The sequence below is a fragment of the Pleurodeles waltl genome, chromosome 4_1 (genome assembly GCF_031143425.1).
Source record: "Pleurodeles waltl isolate 20211129_DDA chromosome 4_1, aPleWal1.hap1.20221129, whole genome shotgun sequence".
Lineage (NCBI taxonomy): Eukaryota > Metazoa > Chordata > Amphibia > Caudata > Salamandridae > Pleurodeles > Pleurodeles waltl.
In genome coordinates, this window is record NC_090442.1 from 961,784,559 (window position 1) to 961,804,433 (window position 19,875).

Consider the following 19,875-nt stretch of genomic DNA (forward strand, 5'->3'; position numbering starts at 1 on the left):
CCCTTCAGGAGGAGGAGGATGAGGCAGAGGTAGCAGTGGCCATCGGTGCCGGCCCTAGATCCTCCAACTGGCTGCCAGCACCTCCAGTCCCACAGCGGCATCACCTTTGCAGCTAGATTCAGCCCATCTGGGCTCGGACCACAGAGCTTGGACAGCCGGATGGCAAACATGCAGCCAAGCCTCAAAGATCTCTGGACCCATGTAGAAAATGCCCTCTTCTGACTCCTTTTTACATTAATTTTGTTTTGGTGGGAGGGTGGGAGGGACTCTTGTTGTGGGTAGAGAAGGTGGGGAGGGAGCTGGGATGGGGTTTTTGAGCATTACATGTTGGACTTTTTGTTTCGGATGAAGGTAAGCCTGTTGCGGGTGGAAAGTGTGGGTTTTTGTATTTGTTTAAAATAAAGGGGACAATTTATTTTACTCGCTTAATGTCGCAAATGTTTATTTTGGTGTTTTATTTTGCACTGCTGTCTTTTAGTGTAGCCTGTCTGTTTTTTTTTCAATCTGCTAACAAAGTTTATGATGATTGCCATTGCCATTGCCTATTTTGTGATTGCCATTGCCATTGCCTATTTTGCGTACAAAAATCTAGAAACACATAGACAAGTAAGACAACATCTTCTTTAGTAAAAGTTAATTACTAACTAAACAAGTTAACTTCAATCCACAGTTTTTCTCTTATCTGAATAGATGAAGTGAGGGAGTGTTCTTACTGCATGGATTTTCCAAAGATTGCATCTTAAGGGGGTTTTAGGTAGGTAGTAGTAGTAGCATGTTAGCGGGCTAACAGGGAAGACAGAGCTTCACAGAAGGTGCCACTCCCACCTGCAAATTCCAACTACAGGAGTTAGTGAGTCATCATCATATTATCATAACCTTTGGAAGACTGAGACCGGACTACCACAATGACAGTATTTGACACACAGCAGAGAAGACCTGATATGATAATAAAATCTAGCAATATAAATTTCTTCTGAGCAATGATGGAGAGCTACAAAACTTAATTTAGGTAATCATGGAATCAGGAGAAGTGGGTTTAGACTCAAGTGGGTGGACCAGTTTAAGTGTTTATGGTACACACACACAAGGCATTAATAAAGATGTTGGTGGGCCTGGTGTGGAATATTGCTCAGGTAAAAGAGTGTTAAGGTCTTGCAGTGAGTTGGTGTTGCTTTCACCACATCTGCCCCAGCAAGTGTGATATTAATTTATGGTTTAAAATTAAGTCACATCTCATTAACTCACATAGCCCAGGGGAAGGGTTTTAGGTGCCTGATGAATAGATGGGAAAGGGGGGTTAGGGAAATGTGTGAGAAGGACAAACAATACACAAAATAAACCACAGCAATAGTCATTGGGGAGCTGAGCAACACACCATCATCAATCTGTTGTGAAAGGAAACAAAGGGATCAGTAAGTATGAAACAGTTCTGTTAAATACATTGCAAAAATTCCTTCTGCCCCAGAGGGACTCCAGATAGTAAATTCAAAGTGTTATGTCTTCTAGTTTAGAAATATGGCAGACTGAATTTAATCCACCCAGTTCTAAAAATTGTGATTGTTAAAAGGAAAATTATACTGTATTGCCAAATTGGATGATGCATCACAATTCTTCTTGGAATGTCTCTGGTGCCTGTCCAACACTGTCAGGTAGGTAAACTGCAGTCTGAAGCTTTCCCCAAGTTTTGTTCATGCAGGAGAGGACTAGGAGACGACCTGTGCATTGACAAAAAGCAGTAGCTGTAATATAGAGTAAAGAAGAAGGACAAAAAAGAAAGGTAAGCTTCAAGAGGAATCAGGAGTGTACCAGGAGGACTCAGAGGTAGAGGAATAAAATAAGAAGAGTTTCACGTTTGAGTTAGCAATGCAGCAAACACATACTCAGCAGCATTTCAAAATCAACACACCTGTCTCTAGTTTGCAAAGCTGAGTGAGTACTAGGTCTCAGAGTCTTCGCCTTCATCATGGGTTCTCTTTGAAGTCAATAACTCTCTCCTTTCTAGCTGCTGAGGTAGTCCCTCCCTGATTCTTTCCATCTTCCTCCTCCAGATTCTGAGTAACTCCGTCCCAGTTCCAAACCGAGCAAGGTACACCTGTGAAGTGCACTTCTGTTGAAGAACAAATAAATAAGCAGAACAAGGGTTGTTTTTGTGCAGATTTGAGCTTGGTAACAGAAGTGGTTGGTCTGCTCTGAGGAATCAGAAAAAAGGAGTGGACCATGCAGGAAATTTCACTACGTTTGAAAGGCCAATCACTTCCATGAAAAAATGATCACCCACCAGCCCCCAAACATTGGACACCATCGGAAACAAGTTTACACATTTGTTGAACTCCCTCCCTCACTGTCAGCCACCACATACATCAGTCACCACTCACAAAATCACAATCACTCAACATATCACCACTCATTGGTGCATTAGTTACTTGGTAGTTACCTCTTCCAATCCAAGCATGGTGGTTGAACAAAATATCTCATCTATGATGTTCACAAATTAGAATCAGGCATTGGCACTGGCAGTCGTTCACTCAATAATCTTCTAGGGCATCCCTGCTAGGTGATGTAAAACAATAGGATAGGCAATGGCATGTAAGGGAGGCAGACATCTTTTCCAATGTCCTGAAGGGTATGTGGGGGTGTCTTCACTGCACAATGGTCCAACTCCAATCCAGGTTAATATGTGACTATAAAATGGTAGGGCAGCATAAATCCCATAAATCCAACACAAATATAATATTGCACTAGCACTTTTTTCAAAGAAAGAAAGAGAAAAACAAGAACAAGAAATAATTTAAAAAATCTATGGTGGCACTGGCATACTCAGTCTGGGAAGTTTGTCTTAAAACTCTGGTGGTTCTCCCAGAAGTTGGTCGACTAACACGCTTGATTTTGACCAATCATCCTCCTATAGTGTTTAGGGAATGGTGCAATCAGGTGGTATAACATGCTGGTTCATTCTGATCATGGTTAATTTCTTCACGTTTTGAGGCAAGAGGTTGATCCTTTTCATTGCAACTACTGTACCAGCTGCACTAAACACACTTTTAGCAGACACACTGGCTAAAGGACAAGCCAGAAACTTTATTGTCAGCCTGCTGATCTCTGGCCATTGGCTTATCTTCCATGCCAGTTCACAAATGGATTTTGATCCACATACGCTTCTTTCAGGTCATCTAGATATTCCTGGAACATCCTCTGAATGGTCATTGGTGCTGTCACCTGTTACACACTTTTTCATTCACCTCTGCAATAGACCTGCCACTTAAAACCAAGCCAATTCAGAGGTTGGATCTGAGTCTTCTTTTGCTGTTGTCACTGGTTTTCTTGTTGGTGGGGTTGGCAGATATGAGACAAGACTGCCCCATCTGTAAGTTGAAGGTGGCACCCCAGAAATGCAGAGGGGGGCTCTAAGTCATACCCATTTTGCTTCCAGTTCTGCTGCTTGCTCAACAATCCACCTCTTGTATTGTGAAACATCCCCTTCAGAAAAAGGAATAAAAGTGGAAAGAATTGTTTTGTAGCATGGATCAAGTAGGGTGGCACAGATGTCCTATTTAGATGAGATGATGTCATTTTGCAGCCTTGCATTACAAGTCAAGTGATAACTTAGGATCTCAACCAAGACATGCGCTTCTGGGTTTTCATTCGAACCCACAAATGTGAACCTTTCAGGCACCTTCTTTAGCTGCTTCTGTAACAGATGCAATAACGTGATAGATTGACCCATTATACTGTGCTCCTTGCTAACGCCCCGCATACAAACCTCAAAAGGGAGTATCATCTGTGTGAGGCATTTGACTAGGCCCCATTTGTCCGCATTCATGGTCACAGCTTTCTTAATTGCATCAGCTCCTCTTTGAATGACATAGTCATCAATATATTTGCACTGCTCAAACAGACGTAGTAACATATAATGGGTTGTGTTCCAACTTGTTAGCACCTCCTGTACCAGGACTTTAACTGTTACTCTGTTACCAAGCTGCATGAACCACAACTGTTTCCGTACTTTAAAACAATGGCTGACATGAGGGCAGATGTATCTGCAGGTGGTCAGTATGGTGCTGAAAAGGTCTTTTTTTAAGAAAGTCTTGTACAACCAGGTTGATACAGTGCACCAAACACAGGACCCTGAAATAGCCACCATCTGTGATGCCCTTGACTATGTTAGTGCCATTTCCCTTGACAAAAAATCAATTTCAAAGACCTTGTGTCACTGCCATTCAGACACCTTACCATTAAATTCCTCTAAGATGTTTGCAGCTGTGTGTGATCTCCATGGTGAACATGGCTAATGTTGCATACCACCAAATGCTCTTAAAAATGTACTTAGGTATAAAACCTGTAGATAGCTTTTGCTTTACTCCCGGAAAAGAGAATCAGTATGCAGTGATGCACACATAATCAGTAGCCTGACAACTAGTCCACATGTCTGTCGTCGTGTCAATAGTGTGGAACCATTTTGCTGCAAAGCTTGTGCAACCAATTGCAGCATATTGTGAAGCAGCAATGGAACATCAATTCAGGCTAAATAGGTCTGACTTGGAACCTTCAATTTGGGGCAGATGGCTGCCTCAAACTCTAAGAAGTCCCCTCTTTTCAGAAAAAAAGGAGGAGATCCAGCGATAACATTTTTGCCACCTTCCCATTGTAGAAATGTGCCACTGACACAGGCAACTTTGGAGAAGTAGGTGGTAGTAGACTCAATGCACTTCGTAGTGCAGTCACTGTATGCTGTCATGTCTCCATCAGACTATAAGTCTTCCTGTGCCAATGTAAGATCGTTAAGGCGGGTGATTGTGGTAGACTGCTGTGGATTGGGCTGTTTTGCGTGAGGATGCCACCCTCATCTTCCTCACCTTCCACTATGATTTGATGAGGTGTAGTTGATGTTTCTTGGCTCTCCTTACCCTCACCACCTGACCAAGTTGATCAGTTTTTTTTAAGGTTCTCCTCCCACCACATTGCGTGATGTTTTTTCATATGGGTTGGCTGGCCTCCAGTAGGAAATGTGAACCTGGCTTACCTCAACGAACATTTGCGTGGCACATTGAGCATATGGGGGAGTATTTTCTTATTGAGCCACTGCCAATGCTTGAAGAACTGGAGATAGGTGGGTGTATCAATTGCCTCTCTATAGTGCATACTTCTACTGAGGTATGGGTTGTTGCAGGTCCCTGCTGGGGCATTACAAATATGGGAGCTGACGGTGCTGTCTGTGCCACATCCCACAGAGCAGGTTTGATAGTAATATTGGACGCCTTTGTGCCAGGTTCGACAGTGACTGGCTCATCATCATCCCCTTCATGATTGAAAGGCTTTCTGGAACTTTTCTTTTCCCTTGCCTTTCCTGGCATCTCCCCTGGACTTTGCCGGGGCCAACTCCATGTCCATGGTGCTTGGAGAAGATGGTGGAGTAGTACCCTTTCTTTTTCTTGTCAGAGATCTGGGAGCCGTTGATTCCCAAAGAAGAGGTTCCTGTACAGCAGGAAGCTTGATCTCCTGTTCTGCTCCAACTTCGGGAAGAGAAAGGGACACATCCAATTCAACATCACTGTTTAACGACTTTGCCATGATTGTAGTGGCTGCCTCACTAACAAACATGGTCTTTGGTTGGGGTGTGCTCTTGATGCTCCCAGGTTCCTCCACGGACGCTGGTGTGGTGTGGCAGGCACATGTCTACCTGAAAGGTTGCAGTTGGCACACCACTGACGGGAAGCTGTTTCCTCTCACTGGCCACTTTCTTGGGAGCAACTTTCTTTGGGGTCATCTTAAGCTCTAGGCTGGCAGTGGCACTAAGATGCGCAGGTGAAAGTGTTTGGTGCCTGTGGACTGAAGTAACTGGAAGGACTTCTCTTTGGCAGTACTACAGGTGATGTGGGGGTCTCAAGAAAAACATGGCATTGTTGCAGGTTGAAATAGAACAGAGAAATGCAATCTTAGTGTAGGTTAGCCAGTAGGCTATAGTATATATATGTGTATATTTATATATATACTGGCGGTCGCCATTAGGTAGGTATAGTTAGGACCATGTTTCCATAGAGAAAGCATTTTTTGACTTGCCTATATCTTTGTCTCTCTCTCTCGCTCTATGTATATATATATATATATATATATATATATATATGTATATATGTACATATATATATATGTGTATATATACATACATATATATATAGATATATATATATATAGATATATGTGTATATCTATCTATCCATAGCTGTATATATATATATAGATATATGTGTATATCGATCTATCTATAGCTGTATCTATATATATATATATATAGCCTACTGGCGGTCCCCAGTAGTTAGGTATAGTTAGGACCATCATTCCATAGAGGAAGAGTTTTTGACTTGCTCCTATCTTTGGCACCGTTTGACAAATCTGCACTGAATTATTTCTTAAAAAGTGGCTTGGTGATTCTTGTTGCACACAGTAAGTTTTGGGGTGATCTGTCAAGCAGGGTCCGAGAAAAAGGGGACTCAACAAACATTATGTTTTCCATGTTAATTCTTATAGGACCTGTCAACACGTCTACAGCCCGAATCACTGGACATAATTATACCAAATTTGGCAGAAAACTAGCTGCCGTTATCCAGATTGTTCTTTTCGTTATTTGTTATAAATCCATCTAGTAGTTTAGGATATACTTAAGGGCAATAAAATTTGTATATCTCTGGGGGCGAATAATTCACGAAATTAAAACATTTTCACGAATATGCATGCGAAAAGAAGTGTTGCAATTGGCTGACCGCAATCTGACTAGAAAGTTGTGACTGCCATTTTATTTCATGGGACACGGTCTGTCCAGGGTGAAAATTCTATTTAAAAGTGGTGTAAGGAGTCATGGGGAAGGTATTCCAACCGCAGAGGTGTGATATAGGTGTGTTTTAGGGTCAACCGATAGGTTTAATATAATTTTGCATCAAGGTGTGTGATATTCACAAAGATGCGTGAATTTTCGTGAATTGAATCGAAACATTTGCAAAATATTTGCGATTATGGAAAATTTTGAAAAAAAAACACAAACTCATTCATACACTAATTTATTCACTTATACATGAACTAAGAGGCTCAGGTACCCACTCACAAACCCACTCAGACACTCATGCACCCACTCCAAAACACTCATAGACTCACACACACCCACTTTCAGACCCACTCAGGCACTCACTCATCCACTCACACATCCACTGACAGAGAAAGTCCCTGTGGCCAACCTGCACTGCGCACAGTCAAAGGCTACATTTGGGGTGGAGCTGGGTGGTTACAATGGCTTGGCTGCAAGGCCTAGCTGAAAAGTAACTGTAACTTGCGCCTTTGTCATGCACAGCTAATTTATCCACATATTACGTCATTGATGAGATTTTGTATCGCATCTTTGATGTCACTGCAAAGTCTGCAATAAAATCATTGATAAGAAAACTGTGCATGGCAAGGGCGCAAGTTATTGTTACTTTACGGTGCTAATGATAATTACTTGAATTAATTCTAGCTGTAACTGCTGAATTTCTATGATTTTCTATGAGTAACTTCACAACCTAACTATAACGTCCCTGTAACCTTTGGTTTATTTAGCATAAATATGCAACAAAGAAATGTTAAAAGCCCAGACACTCAAAACTCACACTCCACTCCAGAGTAGGGTTTTTAATGTTATTTATTAGCAGTGCTTACAGGCCACTGAAATTCAAAACAATACATCGCTACCACGTGCACTTGGCCTGTAAGCGGAATGATTATTTGCATGTGGTAGCAATTTCTGTTTGAAATTTCAATTTTGCCCATGTTATGTATAGACTTACTATCATGTGCATTTGGAACTATAGCTTTGTCTCCATACCAAGTATTTTTGAGAGGAAGGCAAATATGAACTGTCCCTTGTGGTACTCGCAGCAATCAACCTGTATTAGGTTATGGAACAGCTTGTCTTGATTTAGTGATGTGTTATAAGGATGTAATATTAATTTTGGGGGCTTGCATATACATAATTGATATTTTTCTAAACAAATTTCATTATGTTTTTGATGCTTATGTATAATTTATACACGTTGTATTTACAGCATGTAATCAGAAATGCAGAAGGTAATGAGGCAGACCTTCTCAATATCTTAAACCAAGCGCAAATTCACCAAAACAATATGGAAGTTTCTTTTTTGTAGATGCCCAGACTCCAATCCTTATTAAAATAAAGTGAAGCTAGACATATGAAATGGCCTGTTCAGTCCCTAGAAAGCAACATCCAGAAGCTGCATTTCTAATTTAGAGCATTGTGAGGTAAAGCAAGTTACTCCCCATTTCACAGTCTCAGTCTTCCAATCAGACTACTTATCTGTACAGAAAGCTAATGCCTGTATGGCTCATTCACATAGAACATTGATAGGAACCATCACAATGGACGTACTACCATGATGGAAGTTCCACTGAAGGTACAGAGACCACTACTGAGCCCACTGTGACCTATACATTTTGTGAGCAGTAGACTGTCAAGATGGAAGATGTAATGGGTTCTGCATCTCTGATGGACTGACACCTGATAATTCTAAATCTGGTCCTTATGTTTTGTATGTGTGTTATTTGCATTTGCATGCCCCTTCCAGTGCCCGCTCTTAGGTTTCCATTTTATACTCCCAATTTGCAATAATATACCCTATTTTCCAGCCTCTACCCAGATAACCGTTAACACCTGAAAAGTAGAGATACCACTTGTTCTGGAGAAGTCTCCAAAGGAGAAATAAGAAAAGCACAGACATATGTCTCAACCCATATGTTTGTGAATTATATGGTTGACCACGTGAAGCAGCACTACCTGTGTTTTCTGAAACAGCCCTATGTATTTTTTAAAGCAAAAAGACATAATTTCATTAAACTACATATTATACATTAGGGTGTTATTAGACCTGTTGGCCTTAGGGTGGTTTTCCATCAAACATTTTTGACTTCACCCTCCTCTTTTGCTGATTTTGATTTTGTTGGCTTTAGAACTCTGTGCAATTTACCACTGCAAACCAGTGCTAAAGTGCTTGTATTCACTCCCTAAAACTTGGTAAAATTATTGTACAATTGATTGGTATATTTAATGTGCATATAAATCCCTTGTAATTTGGTATACCAAATACTGAGTGCCTGTAATTTAAACGCCTCTAGTGGCCCTGAGCACCTATTGTGCCTTCCACTTATGTAGCCCCTTTAAACATGTCCCGCGTTTGCATTGCAGACTGCATGCAATTTTAAACTACCAATTGGACTTTGCAATACTATGCCTTTGTGAAGCCTTAAACTCCCCTTTTATTACATATGTCACCTATAAGCTATGGAAAAGGTTTCACACAAAGCTGTTGGATATTTACTTTTAAGTTTTATATGTCCTGGCAGTGAAAACATCCAGTTGCCTTATTTGATTTAATAAATGCTAACTTGGGTTTGGGAACAGGGGATTTTTTCATGTTGGTGTCTGACAAATTGTAATTAAAATTGTTTTTAATAGTAAAGTAGGACTTTAAGGTACAATTTTGAAAATGGCACTTTTAAAAAGTTGGCATTTTCCAGCCCTATTTGGTGCCTTCAGCTTGCTCCTGGGTCACTGTCTGAGTGTAGTTGGCAGTTGGACTTTGCTTATTCCTCTCAGACAGCAACAGGATTAGGCATGCCTACATGTGCCATCAACTAGCAGGATAGTGAGACAGAGCTGGACATATACCCACTTGCATCTGGATAGAAGATACCCTAACTTCACTCAAAGGACTTTTCTCTCCTGCATTGTTCATGCAGTTAACTTGAGCAAGAACAAGGAAAGCAGGAAAAATTGAAAATACATTTATATAGCAATATAATATGGTTTATGCTGACAAGGCATATATAGGACTTTCCAAAACACACTTCATGCAGGTTTCATCTTAACAAATATGAAGCCACTACATTATTACCTTGAAACAATGCCCATTTGTCTTTCATGTACCTATTGTGAGAAACTAATTTATTCATAATTTTGATCTGCTCACCTACAATAAATTAAAATAACGAATAAGAAATGTCAGCCGCTACTGTGTATTTTAATAGACATATTACACAACAAATTTGAACTGCTAGCAATGACTATGATGTGCAATTCAGCAACCTGGACATAAACTAAATCAAATCTGGAGTACATTTGTAACAAATTGACAAGAACTCTCTTTTTTTCCTATTCAAGTCTCCACTACACCTACTCTATGATTGGAAGAGAAAAGAATATGGGCTGCTGTGGAATCATTCTGTGGGTCATAGAAAGCAAATGATGAAGAAATGCCTGCAAGCACACCAGGTTGCATTTTGTCTAGTTCATTTACCTGAAATTGATTCACAATGCATGACATGCTCTAGTACTTCTGAAGTTTGGGTCACATCTGACTTCATCAATAGCAACCTTCATGTCTCTGCCACAAAAATAAGTAGTAGTATTTTCTTTAGAATTAGCTTAATTCAGAAATAAACAGACAGTTTAAAACCATGGCACAACATTGTTGTCAGTGGGATAGTTTGTTAAAACTGAACAATATGTTGTACAAAAATACTCAACAACCATAATAAATAGTACATCAAACTCTGCACATCTGAATAAGCTCTATAAGTATCACAGAAGCATGACTGTGTCTATGTGGTTAAGGTTTACTGCTCGATCCAATGGAAATAGGATATGCATACCCTATATCACTGACCCTTGACCAATCTGCACCAAACTTGAGGAAAAACAAATCTACAAGGCAACTTTAAAGCCTGTCTCAATTTCGGGTAGAATACTTAGAATGCTGTAAGGATGGAGGGAGTCCCACAAATATTTTCCAATGGTGCTGTTATGGGATTTCTCATAGGATTTTTTTCTTTGTTTGTAACTCTGAAGCTGTTGAATGGATGATTACCAAATTCAAAAAGGCAGGGAGGAATTTTAGTTTAGTGAATATTTATTCAGCCCTCAGGAGGAAAAATGTGACATTCTAGAGCACATTTCAAAGTTATGTATTTAAAAAAAAAGATTTGTGAACCTTTATAGAGGTTTGCGTATGTGCAAAACTATGATTGCGGTGTAAACATCGTATGACCGAGAAAAATGATGAAAACTCACACCAGTGGTTGGAATGGGAATAGCCAGCATCCAAGTAGCATATCCATGAACACCTCACTGGTAAGTACTGTGTATAAGTTTGCACTATATGGCTGTGCAACTTTTTAGGTTTTACTAAAGTCTTTTGTATTGAGAAAAAAACACTTAAAAGGGTCGAGGAACCCACTCCTTAGTTACCTGACCTGACCATTCATTAATTCCAATATTGCTTAAATGTACTTGCTTCTGATTAGCTAGAACATAGTCTGCTTTCATTTCCTGCTCTACTTTGCCTTCTATTCAATTGTGTGAAGTCTACAGCAAGCAAAGTTTCTAATCACTGGTCCTTGGCTAGTGCCTTTCTACTGGCTACTCACTCTGCAGATACTTTTTTTCACTTACGACCAGCATGTCTACATTTGCAGGCTGTCTCCCTCCTCCCAGCTTGTTTTTGCCCTGCTCCCCACGTGCCTGTAGAGGTACTTTTTAAATTGTATTTAGTTGCATCTTCCATAAACTCAACATCTTTAAATTTTGAGCAAATCATTTACTTTCCCCACACCTGCCAGCATTTGTTGCTGCATGCCCACTACCACCTCCCACCTGTCACTACTTGCCCTGCTGAACTCCTGTTGTTATACGCAGATCCCCTCCTCCCTCTAGATCACCTCTCCCCTGACCCTGCTTTTACCATTTTTTCACTTTTATATAGTGCGGACACCACTCAAAGGTATTAGAGAAATTTACATGAACACTACTTACTTTACACTAGGGCACATACAGCTGCCCTCTGACCACTGGGAAATGGTTACTTTGAGGCAAGGACGGGGGAGCCCTGCAGGACAGCAAGGAAGCGTAGTCTGCTTCCAGAGAGCAGAGAACTCAGCAATTTCTTTTTTTGCTGGAAACATGTGTGCCACAGAAATGTAAAAGATGATGGTCAAAAACCACGCTAGTCTTTCCTTAAAGACAGCCCCTTGGTCTCCCAAAGCTTGTTTATTTTCTTTGTTGCACTACATAAGAGTGCATTTGTGTACCTGCTTTGCATCCTTGCTTGCCCCACACCCTCCTGTCTTCCTCCCACTGTCTGTAATGGTGTATTTGCAACACTTTTTTGTATTTATCAATATGTATAACAATATTTAATCCCTAACTTCAGTGTTATGTCATAGCTGAACCAAAGGTACAAAAGATACATGCCTCTGGTGATTGCTATGGTGTGACTCGTTTTACACAGTAGACGTTGACATTGTGTGTGCCATTACTACTGCATTATCTGATGAGATTAGCCCTATAAGTGCCATACACATTGTTGGAAGGCTTGTTTTTGTGCAGGAAGGGACAGCTTCCTGCACAAAAACAATCCTCTTTATTTGTGTGGTGCACAATGCAGCACACATGCCAAGAGAGAAAAAACCGGAGAAATAAAGTTATTTCTGTGTCAACATTAGGGCAGTGCGCGCTCTACGGGTGACAAGAATGCAAAAACCCAACAGTTTCAAGCTAACATAATTTATGCATTGTGATGATAAGAAGTTGTTTAACCTTTGGCATTGCAGAGTTTAATCTTAAAGACTTATGTTCAGCATGCATATAAATACTGTTCACATGCTATGTACTGCTGCAGGTCTCCAGACTGTGTCAGGGTGTGGTCCCCTTCCAGGGCCTTCTAGAAGCTTTCCCTGCAGCATGCCTGGGTGTGGTTTGTGGGCTGGGCCAAGACTCTATATAAGGGAGCCAGCCCAGCTCCACGTGCTTACTATTCGGAGGTCCCGGTGCAGAGCAGCAGCAACTTCCTGAGCTCCTGTTCCGGTGCCCTACTTTGATCTTCCAGGCCTCTGCCCTTCATTTATATTGGTGATCCCCTGACCCCGTTATCGAGGACGCTCGAGTTCTTGGGCCTAATGCCTGCATGATAAACCATTTAACTCTTGCACGTGTGAATGTGCGCTTGGGCATTTCGTGGCATTTGCATGCTGATACTCGAATCGGCAAGACGCGCGATTCATGTTCTTGTGATTTAACCCTTGATATTCATTGTGCGCTACCATTCCCTGACAGTTCCATGGTGGCATTCGAATCGACAAGACACGCGATTCATGTTCTTGTGATTTAACCCTTGATATTCTTGTGCGCTACCAATCCTGGGCAGTTACACGGTGGTATTCGAATCGGCAAGACGCGCGATTCTTTCCTCGTGCTTAATTCATGTTATTCATTGTACGCTACCATTCCGTGGCAGTTACATGGTGGCATTCGAATCGGCAAGACGTGTGATTCTTTCCTCGTGCTTAATTCCTGTTATTCATTGTACGCTACCATTCCTTGGCAGTTACATGGTGGCACTTGAATCGGCAAGATGCGCGATCCTTTCCTCATGCTTAATTCATGTTATTCATTCTGCGCTACCATTCCTTGGCAGTTACATGGTGGCATTCGAATCGGCAAGACGCGCGATTCTTTCATTGTGCTTAATTGATGTTATTCATTGTGCACTTCCATTCTAAGCCATTTACTTGGAAGTTTTTGAGTTGACAAGTAGCATGATTTATTCCTTGGATCTACATGATGTTATTTATGGTGCACAAGTTTCATTGAACCATTTCTTGATTCCCTCACAGGTCTCCTTCCCAGCTGTTCCCTTCCTAATCCCCTTTTCCCCACTTGGACTCTCTTAGACTCTGTGACAGATCTAATCAGAGTATTGGAGCTGTCTTGTGGTGGAAGTGTTGGGAACGTGCACAGACCCCGAGGATCTGGTGACTCTGACATTCTCCTCGTTATGCCTCCCCTGGGGAGGCATTTGGTATTAATGTATTCCCAGGTTTACATGTCCTCTGGGAATGCGCCAAAACACAATGCCCCCCGAATGCAGTGTAAGGCAATGTTGCGACTTGTCCTGTGTTGCTTACACCATATGTACAAGGCCATGAAAAGCCATGCAAAGTGGCCTTAAGTGGCCTTATGAGTATGAGGCTTGTAAATATACCCCTACATGTATACCACTTTTCACAAACATATTATGGACATGCATGCACTTCATACTATCAAACAAGACTAACACACACACACACACCTAAAATAAAATGAGTGTTACCTTGTGTAACGTAATGGCTGCTCATGTTAAGAGATCCAATGCCTTCGCGTCGATTTGGGCTATATAAAATTGTAAAAAAAAAGACAAATCCAAAGGAGAAGTATGACACAGCATATATACTTACTACAACATATCAAATAACACACATATCACCTAAAGACATCTTAGCATACCACACACAAAAGCAGACATTGATGTTATAGTGATGATGTCACAAATTTAACATATCAAAATCAAAAAGCATAGGCACGCACCTCACATACAGATTTATACTTTTTGCCACAGACCTGCGTTAGCGCAGGTTTGCGGCAAAAAGAATAAGCGCCGACTAGCGCCATTCCTAGACGCCAGTCGGGTGCCATATATAAGCAATGGCTCTAACCGGTGCTAAGGCCCTGTTTGTGGCCTTTGAAAGGACACAAACAGGGGTGGGAGGCATAGGGGGAACCGGGGCTTGTGTGCCAAATTATGGCACTACACTGTTTAGAGGCAAAAAGATTGCCTCTAAGCAGTGTAGCGCCATTTTCTGGCACATGGCTTCTGTCTTAGTAAAGACAGGAACCATGCCCACCATCCCAATGGCCATGCCCAGGGGACAAACGTACCCTGGGTATGGCCACTGGGGCCAGTGCCGTGCAGGGGACCCCAAGTCAGGGCCCTCGAGCTGCGTTGGAGAGAAAAAAAATACCTACCCGGACTTACCTTCGGATGGGTCCCCCATCCGTGGGTGACCTCCTGGTGTGGGTAGGGGTGGGTAGGGGTGTCCCTGGGGACAGGGAAGGGCACCTGTGGGCAATTTCCATGGTCTCTGACCATGGAAATCTACTTCCAGGTCCCATTACGCCTGCCCCTACCCAGGCTTTAAATAATGGCACCAAGCAGGCTTAGCGCCATTATTTAAGGCCCTCCTCCTCCTGTGCGTATTTTTTGCATGGGAGGGTAAATAAGGTGCTAGGGTCTTTGAGGCACAACACCTACCTTGTATCTCATTGACACAAGGTAGTTTTCGGCAGGCAAAAAATGTTGTTAACTCCAATATTTTTGTGCTAGACATGTCTAGCACCAAAATATAAATATGGAGTTAAGTTTCCACTGGATTTGAGTAAAAAAAAAATGATGCAAATAAGGCACAAATAAATAAATATATAAATAAATATATGCCTAAGTTTACATATTACAAATACCTTTTGATGTTTTTTAAAGCTGGAACATCACTTAAATAAATATTGGAGCATGGGGTACACTGCACGACTGTCAAATTATCATGGACGTCTACATTTGTGTCAGCATGCCATTTAAACCTCTTTCCCTGTCTCACTTTGCCTGCCCCTCCTGTGACAAAAAAAAATAACAAAGCCACATAACTCTAATATGCAAGAGCTTTTTGACTCAGTTTTGTTTTACCTATATAGTATAGCAGCACAGCAGCTGTGCAATTTGGCCAACCGTAAGCAAAAAAAAAAGCTATGATGCTGCCAGCATTTAACATATCATAGCACTTTATTTTTTACTTTCAAGCATGTGGTGCACCATGGCTAAAAAAACATTGACAAAGACGAATAATCCTTGCATAGGCAAAACCTATTGGCTTTGCCAATGCTTGCTATATAAAACATTAAGGGGGTTATTACAACTTTGGAGGAGGTGTTAATCAGTCCCAAAAGTGACGGTAAAGTGACGGATATACCACCAGCCGTATTACGAGTCCATTATATCCCATGGAACTCGTAATATGGCTGGTGGTATATCCATCACATTTGGGACAGATTAACACCTCCTCCAAAGTTGTAATAACCCCCTAAGTTTTCAGTTTTTGAATAGAAAAACGTACAGCAGTGTACAGAATATCAGAAACATGTATTTTCATGGAGAGACAGTGTAGGAGCATCAGGAAGCAAGTATCAATCTTGTGAATTATCACTACATACCAGGGCTAAGCTCTCCTCCAGGTTTGCCATCTTAAAGTTGGGGCCGTCTCTGTTGTATCTTTCCATTCCCCTCCCCCTTCGTTCTGCCCTCCCCTTCATCTGAGATATCTTTGGTGTTGGATGCACAAGAGACTTCTGGGCTCATGAGTCTGTCATTTAGGGTTCTACAAACCTTTACGTAGCCCCACACTTTGTCATCCCGTCTGCTTAATTTCATATGTTATCCTTCTGCTAAGGCCCATTCCATAATATCATAGTGCCAACATTTTATATCAGGAGCTCTGAAACCCATCCAGGAGATGGCGACCCGGTGCCAGGCAAGCACAAGAGCCAGTTGCGGAAATGTAAACGCCATCCTTTTCCCTTTTGGGGGTCTAATATTCCACAACAGGCAACACGCAGGCAAGAGGTCCAGTGCACTGCTCACAGTAATTTTCGAGTCAGTTACCACTTATTTCCAGTACCTGTATACCTCCAGGCATTCCTACGCCAGGTGAAGAAATCCTGCATCGCTATCCCTGCATCAAGGACAGCTATCAGAACAGGAGGTGGACAACCAGTAGAGATCTCTGGGAATAGGGTAAGCCAGATGTTGGAACTTATACTGAATTAACTTGAATCAGTTGCTGCAGGAGACCAAGTGGGCAAGGGCATTGATACATGCCCATTCTACTTCAACAAGCTGCACTTCCAGTGTCGACCCCCGTCAGTCCTCATGGCCTTATATACTAGTGTGATTAAGTGGCAGACTGCCCCGCAAGCTAGAGGGATTTCCAGTGCTTGTGCTGTACCAGGGTGTCTGGGAACATGGGCCAGCTATCCCAGCTATGTTAACTAGTCCACAAATAAGGTAAAGGTTTCCCCAGGATATAGGTCACTGAGAGAACTACAGCCTCCTGTGTTCCGATCTTGAAAGGACACTTCATCAGTTGTAGGAAGGGGTTTAGTATCCAGACTGGGAGATCCTGATGGAAAGGGGCTCTATTTAATTCCCTTTGGACAAATCGCTGCTAGATTGCGGGCCAAGATTCGCACAATCTGCTGGGCAGCTGGTGGTAGTTCTGTCTCCTTGATGAAGAGTTCAGGGAGGCACTCCACTGCTACTCTCACAACCAACAGGCCCTGTTCCCAATTATCCGCGGGGTCCAGTCAGCGGGCTACGTGTTGTAGGTGTGCAGCATTGTAATATAAGTCAAGACTTGGGGATTCCAGCACCCCCTCTTCAGGGCCAGAATTGATAGGGTCACCTTGCATCATTTACCAGCCCACAATAGGGACAACAGCAAGGAGTCTAGTTGTTTGAAGACCCTCACTGGAAGAGGGCATAATGAATTTGCAGCATATATAAACATGGAGGACACAGCACGATTTTAGAGATGGCTAAGCGGCCCAGCAGTGAGAGGGGCAGAGTTTTCCAAAATCGGATGGAGAAGCTGAGACCTTTTAGAACCCTGTTAATATTGACACAATATAGGGCCAAGGGTGGTAGTTCCCTTTCCTCCAGCATCCCTGGCAGTGAAGCAGGTGGAATCAGGAAGGACTTGCCACTGTTAAGACGTAGCCCAGAGAGATCCCCGAAACTCTCTGTTAGAATTGAGGTCTCTAGTTGGCAGAGGTATGTATAGACCCTTGTCCAAGTAGGGACCACAATTCTAGTCAGGGTAAGCCACAGACAATCTAAATTATCCTGTGCCCAACCTCTCGTATATTGGCACTGAGTAGTCAGGCTTAACTTAGAAGGCAATGTGTAAAGTATTTGTGCAATAAATCATACAGTAACACAGTGAAAACACCACAAAGATACACCACACGTTTAGAAAAATAGATAATATGTCTATGAATAGAATAAGGTAAAAATGACAAAGATCTAATAACCACAATTTGAAATATCGATTTGAAAAGGTTTAAAAGAGTCTTAATCGTTAGAAATAAACAGTTGTCTCTTTGTTACACACAGTACCTGGTATAGGTCAAAAATAACAATGAACAGAGACCGCAGAGGAGGAGATGCATGGAAAAATAAGGTGGACATTGGATTTTCTGAAGCAGCACAGATGCTTTTCGGCATGCAGTCTTGGTTCTTCACTGCGATGCAGGGATATTTTGACGCCCATGGATGATGTGGGGAAAATCCTTGACACGCTGGAAGAAAGCAAGGATGCTGCGTCAAGTTGTCCATTGCAAGGCAGGTGCTGCATTGAATTTCCACTCGGAAAGTCGAGCTGTGTCATTCCAGTAGGCTGTGCGGTGATTTCTCAGTCGCAATGCAGGCTTCACATCGATTTCGGCATGCGGTCTGCTGATTTTCGATGCACAATGAGTTTCCTGAAGAGATGTTTTTGTCCCTTAGACTTCAGAAAACAGGAAGCAAGCTCAATCCAAGCCATTGGAAAGCACTTTTGGAGAAGGCAGAGTCCTTCTCAGCAAAGGTCAGCAGGGCAGCAGAGCAACAGCAGGGAAGTAGTCCCTCTCAGTAAAGCAGTCAAGATGAGTCCTTTGGACAGCCAGGCAGCTCCTCTGACAGGGTGCAGGTGTAGATCCAGAAGTGTCTGAGTTGGTGGGGTCAGAGACCCAATTTATATATCCCAAAATGCCTTTGACGTGGGGGAGACTTCAAAGAGTTCCCCTTTCACTTCAGTCCTGTCTGCCAAGGTCCCAATAGCGGGTTTGGCAGTCCATTGTGTGAGGGCAGGCCACTGGCCTTTGAAATTTAAGTGTCAGGCCCTCCACCCTTCCAGCCCAGAAAGACCCATTCAAAATGCAGATAAGTGCAGGTGTGACTGAGTGTCCTGTGTTTGTGGTTGTCTGGCTGAAATGCACAAGGGAGCCGTCAACCAGCCCAGCGCAGTCCAGACGTTGATTGGAGACATGCTGTAAGGCACAGATGTTTTTAAGTGCAGGGAAATGCTCACTTTCTGAAAATGGAATTTCTAAAATAGTAATATAAAATCCAACCTCATCAATAAGCAGGATTTTCTATTAACAGTCAGGCCATACTAAATATGACCTGGTTACCCCTTTCTGATTAGAATCTACCTCTCAAACAGTATATGAGGGCAGTCCCAATGCTAGTCTATGAAAGTAGCAGGCCTCACAGTAGTGGAAAACAAATTTAGGATTTTTTAACTACCAGGACACATTAACCACAAATGTATATGTCCTGCTTTTTACCCACAGAGCACCCTGCCCTACGGGTTACTTAGGGCCTACCTTAGGGTTGACTTATATGTAGAAAAAGGGGAGTTTAAGGCTTGGCAAGTACTTTTGAAAGCCAAGTCGTAGTGCAGTGAAACTGCACACACAGGCCTTGCAATTTCAGGCCTGAGACATGGTTAAAGGGCTACATAATTGGGAGGCACAATCAGTGCTGTAGGCCCACTAGTAGAATTTAGTATACCGGCGCTGGGCACAGGTAGTGCACTTTACTAGCGGCTTATAAGTAAATCAGATATGCCAATTAGGGATAAACCAATGTTACCATGTTTAAGAGAGAACATATACACGTTAACACTGGTTAGCAATGGTAAAGTGCGCAGAGCCCTAAAACCAGCAAAAACAGTGCCAGAAAAGTGGAAGGAGGCAGGCAAAAAGCTTGGGGAGGACGACCCTTAGGCTGTTAGGTGCAACACTCTCCAACAGCTGTAATAGTAGTGCTACTGAGTCCCAAGGGGAGGAGAGATAGAACAGAGCATTGTCAGCATAAAGTGAAAATACATGTCTGAAAACCCCCAGAGGAGTGCCCCAGGTATGCATCTCCCTACGTGAAC